Source organism: Coenobita brevimanus, chromosome 24 (assembly GCF_032717465.1).
Source record: "Coenobita brevimanus isolate Jiangsu-jjx chromosome 24, ASM3271746v2, whole genome shotgun sequence".
In the NCBI taxonomy this organism is placed as follows: domain Eukaryota; kingdom Metazoa; phylum Arthropoda; class Malacostraca; order Decapoda; family Coenobitidae; genus Coenobita; species Coenobita brevimanus.
The window spans coordinates 42,102,242-42,119,107 of NC_136977.1; positions in this window are offsets into that span (position 1 = coordinate 42,102,242).

Here is a 16,866-nt window from a genome sequence, read left to right on the forward strand (position 1 = left end):
TATTATGAAAGAGCAAACTGGAAGCTAAATGAATAATAGAGCGTCCATGTTTTCCAGGCAGCCCGTGATGAGCCTGTTTATGGAAACCTCGGGCTGGCAGAGGGCGCTGGGGGTGCTCGAAGAGGGGGATGAGAGGGAGGGTAATGAAGGGGGAGAAGGGGAGCTCTCTCTCTCTCTCTCTTTCTGTGTGTGTGTGTGTGTGTGTGTGTGTGTGTGTGTGTGTGTGTGTGTGTGTGTGTGTGTGTGTGTAGGTATCCATCCTGTACGTTCCAGCAGCCCTCAGTTACACTATATCAGGAAGGATCAATGTTGTTATATAGACAAGGCTACACCACCCCTTCCCAAACACCTTAGCTTTCTCCACCCATCCCTGTTCATTGTTGGCTGGGTTATTTTTCCCTAGCATACCCAAGTCACGAGGCCTGGTGGTAGATGGACACGCACATGAATATACGTTCACACACACACACACACACACACACACACACACACACACACACACACACACACACACACACACACACACACACACGGTCATGCATCATTCATTCATTGCCAGACGCCATGTATCACAAACGGGGTGGCCAAGGGCTTAGAGTTAATTGTTTTACAGGGAGGGGCACTAATCCTCCACCAACCCCACTTGACACGCAGGGAGAACGTTATGCCAACAGCATCTGGTGTTCCTAGGCGGTCACCCATCCAAGTACTAACCAGACCCAACGTTGCTTATACATAGCCATAAAATCTCGCGCACATGCAAGTATACATTCACACACGTTCGCAAACCCACACATGAACATGATTACACATACATATAACACATTCGCACACAAACATACAGTACACACACACTACATGTAAACAAAGAAAATCACACCTTAGCATATGCAGGTAGAAAAAAGCATGCAGACGTGCGCAAGCACAACATGCAAATACACACACACACACACACACACACACACACACACACACACACACACACACACACACACACACACACACACACACACACACACACACACACACACACACACACACACACACACACGGCAGAAGAGGTGAAATGGACTAGGTAAAAACACATTTTTCTGTTCAGTAATATAAAAAAAAAAAAAGGAAAGGAGAGAACAGATAAACTGACCGATATTAAGATAGATGGGCAAACAAACAGACACATCTATATAGACAGATAATAAGATTTAAAAATGTCATCTATCCATCTATTTAGGTTATCTTTGTACCTTTATGTCAGTTTATTTATACCCGAAAAGACAGACACACAGACATATAGAGGATCAGAGTCAGACAAAACGAAAGAGAGAGAAAAAAAAGATTCGGGGGACACGTATTTAGAATCTTCGAAATTATTCTGTTTTTTCAAGTCATGATTATCTCAATTACCTCTCCTCTCCCTTCCCTCCCTCCTTCCCTCCTTCCTTTTTTTCCTCCATTTCCCCCTTCTCTTCCATTTTCCCCGCTCCCTCTTCTTTTCCTTTCTCCTTTCGTTCCTCTCAAGACTTTTTCTTTTCCTCCTTTTCCTCCCTTTCCCCTATACCCATTCTTTTCCCGTTCTTCCCCCCTCTCCCCCTTCCTTTTCCTTCTGCTTCCTCCCTTCCCCTCTTCTCATTCGATCTCTCTTCCCCTCTCGCCATTTCCCAGCCCCTTCACAATCATTCTTCCTAATCAGCTTAAGGTAGTTGTTCGAAGTTTTGCTGGCCTACACAAGGAAGAGTTCACCATGACACTGTTATTTGTGAAACCTGGGAAAAATCCGAACCATCAAACATATGGTAATCAACCCACGGCTAGATTTACCCTTCACCCTAAAATTGGAGATGATGGAGAGGGACGCCTACCCGTGGTGGCACAGAAGTAGCCTGGAAGTGAAAGAGCCCGTCTATTCAAACTTTCATCAAACTTTTCTCCATCCCAAAGGAAGATGGTGGCCTATGAAAGAAGGGCAATTTCAGTCGGCAGTCCACCGGGTTCAAGGTCAAATGAGCCTGGGGTTGCAAATACTACTAACAGCCCAGGGACTGAGGGAGGTGTGCAAAAACTATACCTTACGAATGCACAGTCTTCCTCCTCTCACCCGTCACACAGGAGGATCGCGGCTGCTTACTTTGAAACTGATAGCTATCGGGGTATAGCCAATAACTGGTTCACTTTAACCTATTTCAGTAATTGCCCCGACACCCTAATCTCAAGGCCTGGTAATGAGGCAGGTCGAGAGGTGAACCGAAAGAGAGGAAAAAAAAAAGAAAAGGAGGAAAGGAGAGGAAAACAAGTCCCGCCAATTTCACAGCCGAGCCAAATTCCACTCTTTCCACTGAAGCTGAAATTCCTGTCGCATCATTTATTTTTGCACACTTTTTCTACTGGAAGGTATGCGATTTTCAGCCCAGACTTGTAATACCTCTTTCAGTATAATCATGTCTTTCTAATATTACTTCTTCCTGTTGCCCCACGATATTACTCATCAAAGGAAGGACCTGTCGAAGTGAAGTTAGTTAGAAGTGAAGTAAGTTAAGTTAGAATATCGCCATAACCCATTTCATTTCGACTGTGTCTTTTAAAATGTACTCTTTCTACCTTTAGACGACCCTCCTGAGAAGAAATGTCATGGGTTACCGGTTGAGATATTAAGCTTCATAACCCTTCTCAGTTCGACTTTTTTCCCCTATCACCACTCGATTTTGTTCACGTTGGAAAGAACTTCATGTGGTGAAGGGGTTAGGAACAATTCTTTTAACTGTTCTGGCACGAGTGAAGTTTCCATTATCCCTCTCAGTAAAATGATGTCTTGTTAACTGTTGCAAGCACCATATAATTTCATCCACTTAAGGAAGGAATTGTCGAAATTAGGGACTGTAAACTACCTCGGTTAAACACATTAGTACAAATGCATAACTATTCATTTCACGAATAAGTTTGCGTGATAGAGATAAAAACACAAATTTCTCTCTAATAAATCTGCCATAAAACGTGTGAGCCCGTCCCTAATCTCTCTTGACAAGCTCAATCCTTAACCCGCCTCAATCTCGCGTCATGCGGTCATCCAAAGTTAATTAGCAATCACTCAGGCAGCTATCAAACTCTCCAGGCCAGATCACGCTGCCAATACCTTTTCGTAAGCGATTTATTTTGCTTATTACACCTTACTGTCTTATAATGTGTTATATAAATCCGCCAAGCATCGCTGCACTCTGGATAAATAACGTATAAAGAATATTAACCAGACATATCCAGAATTAAATCGCCTAAGAAGTGTGTTAGGGATCATCCTTTTCACAAGAATACGGGCCCGAGCACCAGTCATGAAGCCATCCCATTCTATAATCGGTCAGTCTGCTTACTTATCTTTATTTGTCTAGAGTATGTGTAACTTCATATCTTTTTCTACCTTACCTATTTAAATACCAATCTATCTATCCACCTACCCATCTGTATCTATCTACGGTATGTGTAAGTTTATATTTTTTTTTCTTCGTTATCTACCTATTTATCAGTATCTATCCACCAGCCTATCAATCAATCAATCAATCAACCAATCACTTTATTCAATTAATTACTGTCTATTTTTACGTTTATCAGTCTAACAGTATTTGTGGTTATCTATATTCATCGCTGTTTGCATATCTAACTGTCTACCTACGTACCTACTTACGTACCTACCTACCTACCTACCTGCCTACCTGCCTGTCAATTTTTCAAAATCAGTCACGCAGTCTGCCAGCCTGATAAGCGGGACGTCATGCAACCATCTCACTTGATAATCGCTCATGCAACCATTCAATTGCATAGCCGGGTGGGCGTGAGGTGGTTCAGCCAGATAGCCACTGGTTGAAATTTCTGTTAATGTAGAGAGATAAACCAGTTATGTCTGATTTGTATATGTATCTGTCTATGCACGTCTGTCCACCTACTGTATCTACCTCCCTACCTACCTGCCTACCGAACTACCTACCTGCCTACCGACCTACCGACTTATCATCCGTCTATATCTATCTATCTCTGTCTGTCTCTCTCTACCTGTTTGTTTGGCCGACTAGCAGCGGTATATATGTCAGTTCGGTTTGACAGTCAATGTTATATTTTTTCTGCTCTTCGTGTGTAATGTGTGATCTCTTTTTATCTGATAGTTTAGCTAACTCTCTGCATCTCTCTCTCTCAATATATCTGACCTCTCTATTTATCTGTTGTCTGCCTGTCCATCTATCTGCCCCTCTGTCTGTCTATCTGTCTATATTTATCCATCCATCCATCCACCCATCCATCTTTATGTCTATTTATCGACACTATCTACCCACCACTTCCCTGGCGCCACATCCCTCGAGGAGCTTGCCAAGATGAAGGATCTCCAACCATAAACTCTTCCTATTTGATTTCCAGCAGTAAAAACCATCGCATGTGATCATCAATTTGAGTTCCAGCAATAAAAGCCTTATATCTGATCTAAAGAAGTAGAAACCATTTACTCTGATGGCTGACCCTGCCGTCGTTCAGTTTGATAAGCAGCTGTGAATGTAAACTTTCTTATTCTCTTCCATTTTAACACCCAAAGGCTTCTCCGACTCACTCTTAGCTGAATAAAATCGTCTGGCGTTGGTGGAAATAACAGTGACTACAAGGAATATCCCAGTTGTTAGAGCCGAGGTTGTAATGGGTAAGCTTACATGGGGAAGATTTTAAGTAAGTGACGCATTTTGGGGATGATAACAGCAGATGGAACTCATGGGGCTTAGATCGTACAAGATGGGTTTATTTATGATTTTATCTCAACACAGTAATGCCATCAAGCACCTCCCAACCAAACTAGAGTAAATAATGAGGCGAAGATACGATAAATAAAAGAAATATGACAATATTTTAAGGTACGGGTTTTATCCTATTCACTACGCACACATTACATTAATCTTATTCTTGTTACCGCCCTGATGATTATTTTCAGCTGAGGTGAGGCTTTATATAAACTGTAGGGGTGAGATAAAGCCTTCTCTGACCCCTTGAAAATATGAGTAGCGTTTCCTAAGTTGAACAGAATCGTCAGGAAATAACCAGAATGCTTTAATAAAATATGACGTCCTCGTACTGAATCCGTGGTTGATGTGTTCCTAATGCATGAACTACGTAAAATACTCCGCCGTAAGCTGGAACACAATATGAGGTAATTAATTCTCGACCAAGGAGTATATCGTTCGTATTTTCATATTTTTGATAGGGTAGGTTTGTCTGAGGTGAAAAATACCATCTGACTTTAGCTGGAATAATATACAAAGGTCGTACATTGCAGTCAAAGGGCATAAAAAATACAAACCATATAAACACTTCACATGGTAACCAATGCAGTCTCTCCATTCGGCAGGCGATCCAACAACATACATACCTCGAAGCTTAGCTCATGAGAGGTCACTCCTAAGCCCCCCCCCCAAAAAAAAAAAAAAAAAAAAAAAATCAGTAACCACAATAAAAGATAATACTTATGACGCAATGAAAAAGTGAACATTTAGTCACCCCCACCTGATGAATCCTGTAGAAATTCACCATTTTTTCTTACAAATCAGTCTCGCACTTCACTCATTTTACATAAACATCAAAGTCAGGACGCTGATGCACAAACTTACGATCGATTCTCCGCTGTAATTATGAATCGTATGGGCAAGAAAGAAAGAAAAAAAGGAAAAGAGTATAAAACCTTCCATTGTCTCTTGTCATCACAATAAGAAATTTTAGTTTTGAGGTGAAGTGTCCTACGTTATTATGTGAAATATATACTAATCCTTTAAGGGGCTGAGGTTTCCATCAGTTGAATAAAATCGTCTGGCGGTAACAAGAATAAAAACTCAATATGAGCCCCTGATTCCTCGCTCTCTAGTGTTGGTTTATATGAAGAGTAGTAACATAGGCCATTATGTGTATCAAACCCAAACATCCACCACTATCGTCAGCTTCTATCAGTGGTAACATGAAATTTGATGATTTAGGTGTGAAGTAGGAATAAGTATGCATGGTTACTAGTCAAATCAACACTCCACTCTGCCGAAACGTTGCTGAAAATGCTTCAGAAGTTTGATCAGGTTACAGTAAACGCACAATTGTTGTCTTAATCTACCCAAGCATCCTAAGCCGCGGTCCAGAGCGTCAGACACAGCACCTCACTCCACTCACTCCTGATCCATTTACCCAGAGCAAGGCTGTGTTGCCCGTCAGGAGCATGTAATCGCACCAGTCATTACCCAGTCAGGCGCGTACTTCAATGGACCTGACGGCTCTACACAGCTTCCCCTCTTAGGCTCACGCTGACGTCAACCAAAATATATTACCACCAATTTTCTGCCTGTTAGGAAAATCAACTCAAAAGAATAATAGTGTGAGCTTAACCCTTCCACCCCGGTGACGTATTATTTGAAATTTTGTTCTTCCTACCTTCAGACGGTTTTATACAGCTTGGGAAGAACCTGTATTATGGAAGGGGACTGTAATCCTTCCGGTTCAATATATATATCCTAAGCTGCATAAAAACGTCTGGATATACAAAAAATAAACAAGAAAATACGTCACCGAACTGAAGCGGTCAAGGGGGAGAAAAATCTACTATCCCTCGTAAATCAAACTTTTAATCTGTGGAACCAGGCTTGCTCAGGTCGTAAATTCAGGGAGATTTACTTTTAGCGTTTATTTTCCTCTCGGCTCCGACCCTGCTAAGGCGTAACTTGTTTTCATTCCCGCCCAGGAGTACCCATTTTGAAAGTACTTGATCTTTTACCCCGATCCCCGACACTCCCAAACCTGATCTCCTTCTCCTCCCTCTCCTTTACACTCGATTTGAATTCCCCACCCCTCCCATCTACCTATCCTCCCCTCCCTCACCCTGCCCTCGATGCACCTTGATTTGGATTCCCCACCACCACCACACCCACCCACCCAAACCCCCTCCTCCTTCCCCTCGCCTTGTTTTAGATAGCCCTACCACCTACCCACCACACCCTTCCAACCCAAATCCTCGCCCCCACCCTTTTCCCACAAGTCTCCTCCCACAAATCCCCTCTCACTCTCCTTCCCGCCCTCGATTCACCCCGTTTTGGACTATTAACCCCACCTCCTTCCCCACTTTTCACAGGTCACTCACAAAAGGTCAGGTCATGGGGTTGTGGTCTTGGGAGGCTCTCTGACACCTTTCCCTCAGTCATTTGTTTTGCAGATTACACCTTGACCATTTCTGTAGTTAAGAAAGCTAAATATTTATTCTTACTGCCTCCTGACGATTCTGCTTAGCTCAAGTGGTTTTTCGTTCACTGTAGGTAAAAAAAAGTCTCCACTCACTGTTTCAGGATGTGAGAAATCTTTAATCTTTACACTGGTTATCATTATACTTTATTTTGTTTTAATCTGGCTCATATTTTCGTCATTTGGGGGCATATTTCACGTCAGTCAGTGGAGGAAAAGGTCAATACTATTACTACAGCTCAATAATCTTTCCATTGCACTTCTTCATTACTAGCATCATATTTTAGTGTCAATTTTTAAAACGGCGTTTGAGAAGGAGAGACGACAAGTTCAGGCCAGGTTAGAGTAAAAGTAGCACAGACGAGTTTTAGTTCAGGAATGGCCTTTTCTTTCCTACGGGCTAGATAAATTCTTCTATTGTATTTCATAGTCGAATATTAAGCTCTCTGCACGGATAATTTAAAGAATAATATCATAGTCTGCAGTACTGACAGCCAAGGAAACTAAAAACGCGTCAAATGCAAAAATAAATCGATAAAGAACAACAACTTGAGGTCCTTCTTACCTCACAGGAATACAGGTCAAGGTATATATGTGGGTCTTTGTGATGAGATGCATCAGAGTGCACAAGGGGAAATATCTGCAGTGAAGGGGAAATAACCAGGTACTCCCTCTTATTTCCTCTACCTTTTTATATTTCTCTTCCTCTCTCCCATCTTGTCGCCTTCTCCCTCTCTGATTCTCTCCCACTCTCTCCCCTCTACTCTTTTTTTTTACTTCCAACTCCCCTACTCTCTCCTCTCCTCTCTTTTTTTCACTCTCAGCTCTCCTACTCTCTCTTACTCTCTTCTCTCTCTCTCTCTCTCTCTCTCTCTCTCTCTCTCTCTCTCTCTCCTGCTCTTGCATCCACTTACTTTCCCTGCCCCAACTCTCCATCTCTCCCTCTCCTCCCTCTCCCCCTCTGCCCCTCTCCCCCCCTCCGTCTTACTTACCTTCTCGCTTACACACCTGGGTACCAGATGTACTAGCAAGACTGATAGCCAGATAAAGAAGCAAAATTAGGGGTATGCAAGTCACCTCCGTCGGATTAGCTTTATTACATCACATCACCAGCAACTTTCAGTCTAGTTCTTGTTCTTGTAAGTCTGACAGAGGTGGTACTCATTTTTTTTTTTTAATGGGACGGAAAGTCTCTTTCTCTCTCTCTCTCTCTCTCTCTCTCTCTCTCTCTCTCTCCGTCAATAGGGCCATATACATATAAGGGGTATATAAAGGGGAGCTTGAAAGAGTAGGGCGTATTTTTACTTTTCATTGCAACTTAGCCTGCTCTCTCTCTCTCTCTCTCTCTCTCTCTCTCTCTCTCTCGGCAGTGGACTCGAATTCAACATCCAGTGAAAGGGGGATCTTTTTTTGCTGGTGGGGGGAGGGGGTGTGGTTTGCAATGTAAACTTCGTTGGTACTCTTTCTAAATCCTGGATAATGACAACGACGACGATGATGATGATGATGATGATGATGACAATGACCGACTACAGTTTTAGGAGAGCTACAGTATGTAGTCCAGTGTTCTATGTATGGAGAGGAGATCAAACGCCAGAAACACAGAAAACGAAAAACGGAAAATTTCTGAAATCATCCCAGAAAAAGAAAGAAAGAAATCTTCAGAGGATATTTAAGAACAGCTCGGTTGAAGATAATACTGTCTTCAGAGGATAATATATTCTTCGGGAGTTTCAAGTGATACACACCATTTCTCACACAAAATTCACGTTTATATCATTTCATACAGAGATTTTTGCATATGATGTGAATTCTTTCCATTAGAAATCTCGACAGAATCGGCACATGATGGGAATTGACTAAAGAGACATGGGAATGAAAAAAAAAAAGTTATATACGACACCGATAGTTGTAGCATTAAAAATTAGTTACATCTATATAACACATTTATTTTTTCTATAATAGTCTGTCTGCTGAGGTAATAGTACTTGAGAGCAAAACAGCCGTCCTGAGAAATTTCAATCCATTTTGCAAGAAAAAAATCCGAATTTATAGGAAAACGTCCATTTTCATCAAAGACACCAAAATTTTTACCAGCAATACCTATTCCAGACTGAAAAACGATGCATTCCACCCACCATTTCTTTACGTAATATAAAAAACGAGAGGCAATTGTGATTTTAGTACTGACAGAAGGAGGATCGTCCATGAGTAGGGAAAGAAACGCCTGAGGAGCTTTTTATCGACGTTAACTCTCACAGGGCGCGGTGACGGACATCTGATAGACACTTACATTTGGTAGATAAATATATATACCCCCGCTGTTGCCCAAAATAAATCATTCCCTTCAACAGACAAACACGGGGCCTCCCCTAAGCTGAATAAAATCGCTTAACGGTAGATGGAACAAAATAATTAGCAGAATCTGATTAATAGGGAAATAAATTGATACCGTACTGAAAAGAAGAAACAGATTACATTAATTTTTCACTATTGCATCCTTCTCTGAGCTGAATAATACTGATTGATGGTTAGGCAAATAAAATGTGGGTGCAAAGTATAGTAAAGACACCTTAGTACTCAAGAGGTTAATGAAGAGGTAAAGAGAGAGAGAGAGAGAGAGAGAGAGAGAGAGAGAGAGAGAGAGCGAGAGAGAGAGAGAGAGAGAAACTGGTAAACAGAAAGGGGAAAAAAAAGGAGGAAACAAGGAGAAGGGAGAGGAAAGTTAGTTCCCTGACCGCCTGCCCTTCTCATTTCCACCATCTTTTTCTCCCTGACTGTTTCATTTTATTCTCTCTCTCTCTCTCTCTCTCTCTCTCTCTCTCTCTCTCTCTCTCCCTCTCTCTCTCTCTCTCTCTCCCTCTCTCTCTCTCAGGTCAGTCCTTTGCTTACCTCCCATCATACCATCACCGAATCAGTATCATCAGCAATCTCCAATTTTTATGTACATATATTTAAAAAAAAAAAAAAAAAAAACTCCTTCCACGGCTCTTTCACAATTTTTTTATAAATTCTCCAACTTTTCAATATAGAGGTTCTCTCAAAATGGCTCATGATATTTGATGGTAATAAAAAAAAAATATTACAAATTTTCAGGTAACACTAATTTCTTAAGTTTTCGTAATTATTAAACTTATGTACTGCTGTGAACTCCATTAATTTTAAAACGTATATTATAATGGAAGGGTGGAAACGCTGCTACCTCAGGGCTGGCATGGGCGATGGCTGTGTGATTAAGATTATGTGAGGCTAACTGTCATTCTAACTACTGGAATCGATAAAGCTACAAAAAATAACTAGAAAATTTTAACAATGCTGTACATGCTGATTCATTTACTACTACTACAACTACAAGATAATAATACTAATACTAATACTAATGCTAATAATAATAACGAAGCAAAATTATAATACACTTTCTAATAACAGACACGTTCAACATCGACATCATCAACAGTATCAATATTACCACAAACAGCAAAAAATTCTAAGGACGAACCACGCCACATCTCACCCAGCCCAGTACAGAGGTAGAGAGATTTTACCACTGCTGCCAATTGGAGGTCATCCGGGGGTTATCTATTGGGTGAGGCCTGTCAATTCTGAGGTTCTATCTACTCTTCCTGTCTATCAAACTATATCTATTGCACTTTCTCTACTTACTGTGATTATGACTGTCTGTCTGTCTGTCTGTCTGTCTCTATCACGCTATATCTGTTGCGCTTTCTCTAGTTGCTGTGATTATGACTCTCTCTTTCTCTCTCTCTCTCCCCCAAAAGTACAACGATGAAGATGGTATAACAGGTATCAGGTATAATTCATTAAGGTGACGACGGTGAAGCAAGCGTTAGGAGAGGGGATGCTGAGTGCCCTTCACCGTAGGGCACTCGTTGGGGGAGTGGATGGGGATGGGGATGGGGAAGGGGGAAGGAGGAAAGGGGGAAGGGGAAAGGGGGAAAGGGGGAAGGGGGAAAGGGGGAAGGGGATGCAAGGGGGAGGGCCTGGTGGGGGGGACAGCACTGATCAATACGGGAGATAAACTGGGATTCACCTGTCCATCATTCCTCTGCCAGGTAAGACTCAGGTGATCCTCTCTCTCTCTCTCTCTCTCTCTCTCCCTCTGTGTGTGTGTGTGTGTGTGTGTGTGTGTGTGTGTGTGTGTGTGTGTGTGTGTGTGTGTGTGTGTGTGTGTAAATGCCATAATTCCTCGATGTGCATGCTGAAGCTTGCTGTTAAAAATAAAACTCAAGCAAAGTCAATAATTTAACGACTCATAAAAAAGCATATACATCTTAAACAGTATACTTAGCCCCAATAATGCGTGATAAAAGCCAGGTCTTCAGGAGCTTGTTTGAGAAAGTACGTCTGGATAAAGTGAGCGTGGGAAAAGGAAAGAAAAATATAAGTTCTGGATAAAAGGTACGAGAAACTGCATATTAACACCTTTGGAACGATGCTGTCTATTTTACTGTATTGCATTTTATTGTTTTATTCTTCCTACTGACAGACGATTTTGTGGTCACTTTATTAACGGTGACTTCTTACGTGCTATCACCGGACAATTTTTTTTCTCTCCTGAAATTCGTCTGGTTGCAGCATGGATCGGTGTAATATATAAGACATCATCGTAGGAATGTTGTTGACTTCAGTACGGAGCGTCCTTCACAACAGAAAGCGTTCAGCAATTTCCTCAGTTAATTATAGGGAGAATCCTAAAATCTTGACCTACTCGCTTGTTGACTATGAGCCGATAGGGAAAGGCAGATACTTTAAGCATCTTCACGCCCTCTCACATACAAACAGCTCTCTTCTGCCTGCCTCCTATTCCCACTATGTTTCACCGCCCTACCCTCTCTTACCTTGCCCTGCCCTGCCCTGCCCTGCCCTGCCCTGCCCTGCCCTGCCCTGCCCTGTCCTGTCCTGTCCTGCCCTGCCCTCCTCTCAAATTATTTTCTCTCCAGTTTTAGTACGATTACGTCTTTCATTATATCCTCTTACTGCCGGACGATTCAGTTTAGCTTATGCCCCTCGCAATGAAGGGGTTAATGACAATCTCAATTAACCCCTCCAGAAGACTGCAAAAAAATCCTGACAGCCAAAGGGTTAAAGAGGAAACGTCAACGCTCTCCCAGGTAATCTAGCGGCGAGATTTACTGCCACAAATAAGGACGGATCAGGTGTACGTTGCCAAGGGTTTATAATTAAATACGGATATAATCAGGAGAGATGGACTGGCACGCGTTGAAGAAAAAAATAAGGAGCAAATACTTAAATACATATATAAATAACAACACAAATAAATAAATGAATAAAATAAATAAGGTAATATAAGGTCATTACATGGAACAATACTTGATAAACTTAATCTTTCTAAACGAACTAAGACGTCTGTACATTAACGAATACCGTACATGAATAAATCTACAGCTTAAAAAAAGATATACACATGTAAAACAGAAACTACACTGTACCTAGTAAGCCTAAAACGCCGAAAGAAAAAAAACTAATAATCAAGTAAATACATATACTGATAAAGTCATAAAAATATCACCACCGCCGCCACCACCACCACCATCACAACCACCATTATCACTCCAACCAAACTTCTAGTGAAAAGATGGGACGAGGTACGATCCAGAAAGAAGAGAGAGCGTATAAAAGTGTGTGTGTGTGTGTGTGTGTGTGAGAGAGAGAGAGAGAGAGAGAGAGAGAGAGAGAGAGAGAGAGAGAGAGAGAGAGAGAGAGAGAGAGCGCGAGAGAGAGAGAGAGAGAGAGAGAGGGAGAAAAAACAAATCAAACAGCATGTCTACTGAAATGAGCCACACATCCTTCACACATACTTCAAACTTTCGCAATCCTGGCTCCACCTCACTAGCAAAATATCTACACATCTCTTTTGCATGAATTTCGTTTTACAAACAATACACCTTTTAAAAAGGATGTGCCAGATCTTTGACATGAGGTTGACGCTACATAATTCACTCCTCTATTTCGATTTCTTGGTAATTCTTTGGCTTTCTTAATTTCCACATTTCGTTTTCACACCCCCACCCCCCAACCCCCGACACACTTAAAAGACATAATCCTTCCATCTGGACAACCCACTGTGCTGTGATATTAAGACAAGAGTCTTTTATTATTTTTAGCAGGGAATGAAAATACACGAAGGGTACTATAATCCTAAACTTAAATCAATATAGGATATACATATTTTTGAAGCAGATCGATCGTGAAATGGGTCTACCGTAGGGAAAGCCAGCCCATCAGATATGAAGGCATCGGGTCAGGGGTGAATACAAGAGCGGCCCAATTTTCACGAAGCCATTCTCACACTGTGCATCTAGGAGGTAAAGGAAACTCCATCGAGGTCAATATCTGCCCCCCTGCCCCTTCCCCCGACCCCTTTCCCAACCCCCCATCAATTATGCAGTCAGCTCATTGCACCATTGGCTGTATTTTCACGGGATTATGAGGCTCCATAGCACATCTTAATTTATTCGGAGTGTTATATCTTTCAACTCCTTCATCCCTTCACCGCCACTACATATTATTCTCTTATTCTTGCTATCCCCAAGCGATTTTATGCAGCTCAACAACCACCCCTGTTACTGGAGGGGTTAATGAAGTCTGAGGAAACCCTTTAGTAAGGGAAAAAAAAAAATAATCAAAGCTGAATATAATGAGACAGCAGGAATAAATATAAAAATTGCGTTTTCGGGCAAACAGGGTCAATGTGATCGTATTCTGCACAAATAAAACAGAATTAGAAGGTAAAGGTGCTAATGTCACCTACGATGCGAAATATAAACGAGAAAGAGGTGCCAAAGAGCTCTCTCCCTTCCTCCTTCCCTCCCTCTCTCTTCTCCCTTCTTCCCTCCCTCTCTTTCTTTCTTCCACCTAAAATGGCTTCTTCCCTTAAACGCTGCGTACCTCCCTTCCTACCTCCAGGAAGGAAGGGAGGCCACGGGTCACTCCCCAACATTTCCATCGACCCCCAGAGGTGGGTCTTGAGGTGGGGGATGAAAATGCACGTGACCCTTGACCCCGCCTGACCTTTCGCAGATTGCTTATTCACCCCACTCATTAAAGCGGCTCACCATGTTATGTCGATGTTTTGTCAGTGGAAGCCAGAGCATCACTCGTCACAATATTTAAGGATAGGGGAAGTTTGCACATCACTAACACATATCCGCACATCATCAGCACATCATCAATCATCACTGGCACATCACTCATCACTGGCACATCACTCATCGTTCACACATCACTCACCATTCACAAAATCTCTCATCACCCATCCGAAGGTACTTTACTGAGGGATAATCAAATACCACTCCCTGCAGGATATTTGGGTTGGGAATTCTCTCACACCAATCATTTCACAATTAATCAGTACCACTTTGTTTTTGGTGATGATTCCTGGTCGTTTCTTCACAGTCCGTGCAACTCAGTACCTTCAATTAAATAGTATACTGTATTTAAAGACTTCCCTCTAAATATTCACCCAACACAAACTCCCCTTACCAAGAAGACAAAATGTTCGCCTCCCCTGTTCTTCGATGTGTTCACCATCCTTCTACTTCAGACGAAAAAAAAGAAAAAACAATACACAAACTGTAATCATCTAGGAGCGCCCTGCTGAAAATAACCCCCAATTTTCCAGTCCATTGAGCTCACATTCAATTAAACCTGCAGTACAAACAAGAACCACACGAGTAACAAAAAATAATGAGCATCACCATCATCATCATAACTGCCATCATCACTACCATCGACACCATCATCACCATCACCACCACCACAACCACCATCAGCCACTCTCACCGTAAGCTCTCCCATACGTCTTTCTGGTGCTGCCTGGCTCCTTCCCCAGCAAACATAAGAATGCAGGTGTATTGTAGCTCTTTACCGCCGCTAAGTTATGGCCGTGTTCCGCGTTGTGGTGTCAAATTTGGCCGTCACAAGAGGACACGCTCCGGTAATTTACAGCTGTGGAGGGTGATTTATGCCGGCTGTCCTGTGCCCTGACTGGGAACACGTCTGAATGTTACACGGGAAGCATTTTCATTTTTTAGCGTGTGTGGTGCTAATTAAATTATCAGATAATCAATTAAACACGAAAACCGATAAATCTTGAACTCTTTCACGCATAATGAGTCTCCTTAGCTGAATAAAATCGTCTAACGTAGCCAAAATAAAATAACCATCTGAGAGGAGCCAGAATTGTCCGGCAACGACAAAAGAATGTGGCAAAAGCAAGAGTAAAATCCCCTGTGATTATAAGAAGGAAGGATAAAATACGTCACTGTGGTAGAGGGGACAATGGAATGCTTTAATCCCTTTGGTACGATAAGAGTTTCTCGAAGCTAAATCTAATCCTCAGGTGGCGGCAAGGTAATAAATAAATAAATACATAAATAAATAAAAAAGACGTCATTGTACTACAGGTGTTCGCAAATGATCTAAGCCTGATTCGTAACTTCGCCGTGTTTACGATGCATTAGATTACCGTACACACGAATAAAAAGGTGGAAAAAGTTGACACAAGATTCCATCAGCATACTGCCGTTCGGTCACTGGCAGTTCTATAAGGCAAGGACTTTATAAACAGAAGAGCTTCATTATGAGATACTGTTAACGGCGAAACAAAGAACTAGTCACCCTGTTAACCCCTCAGTGCGTTGACTTCGATTCCAACGCTTTGTAAATGGAATCGTTACCGTAATCGTAATCATGGCATGCCTGAGTAACCATTATCGTAATCAGTTCCATGGAGGATGGAATAATAATACGTCTGATACAGAGCCACATACAGATATATACAGTACTTTATTTCCACATAGTTACCACCTCACAGCCACCCACACAACATCCACATTACCAACCAGCCTAAGCAATTACCCTCAAAGTCATCCACACACATGCCCCAATTCCAACCACCTTGCTGTCCCCACCTCACAACCATCCACACGCCAGACCACTCACATCCTTACACTACCACCAACCAGTCTATCCATTCGCTCTCACGCCTTTTCTGTCCAGCTCTCCAATGTAGGGGTTAAAGGATATTCCTAGTCCCTCATGGGCATAAGTCATCTCTCCAACATTCTTCTTCAATCAGCCTCTCCCTCTGTTTATGACCTCCAACCTTTTACATGCCGTGTTTCGTGCCCTGTCGATATGAATGGATCTTGATTTCCGTTCTCTTTAACTTGACTTTCTCACCCCAGGCTTAAGTGGGGAAAAAAAGGTCAGGATGATAATGGTCATGATTAATTTGGCTTTCACTGGAACGGACAGCTTTCACGAGATTACAGCTCTTGGTTCCACGTTTGTGCATGAAAATATACATGCATACAACCACCAACCACGCAACGACCCACCTCCAATGGCCACCCACCAAAATACCCCTCACCTCAAACAACGAAACGCACGCAACTCCCAACTACATTCTCATCTTACACCAAGTTTCACACAACCATCACACCATCACCGTCACACAATCATCACTTTAGTACACACATGCCCACTCACCCACTCAGGCTGTCACGATACACACAGCCACTACTCATGCGCACACCAACTCTTCAACACACACACAGCAGCACCACTCACCACTCACTCACCACACAACCA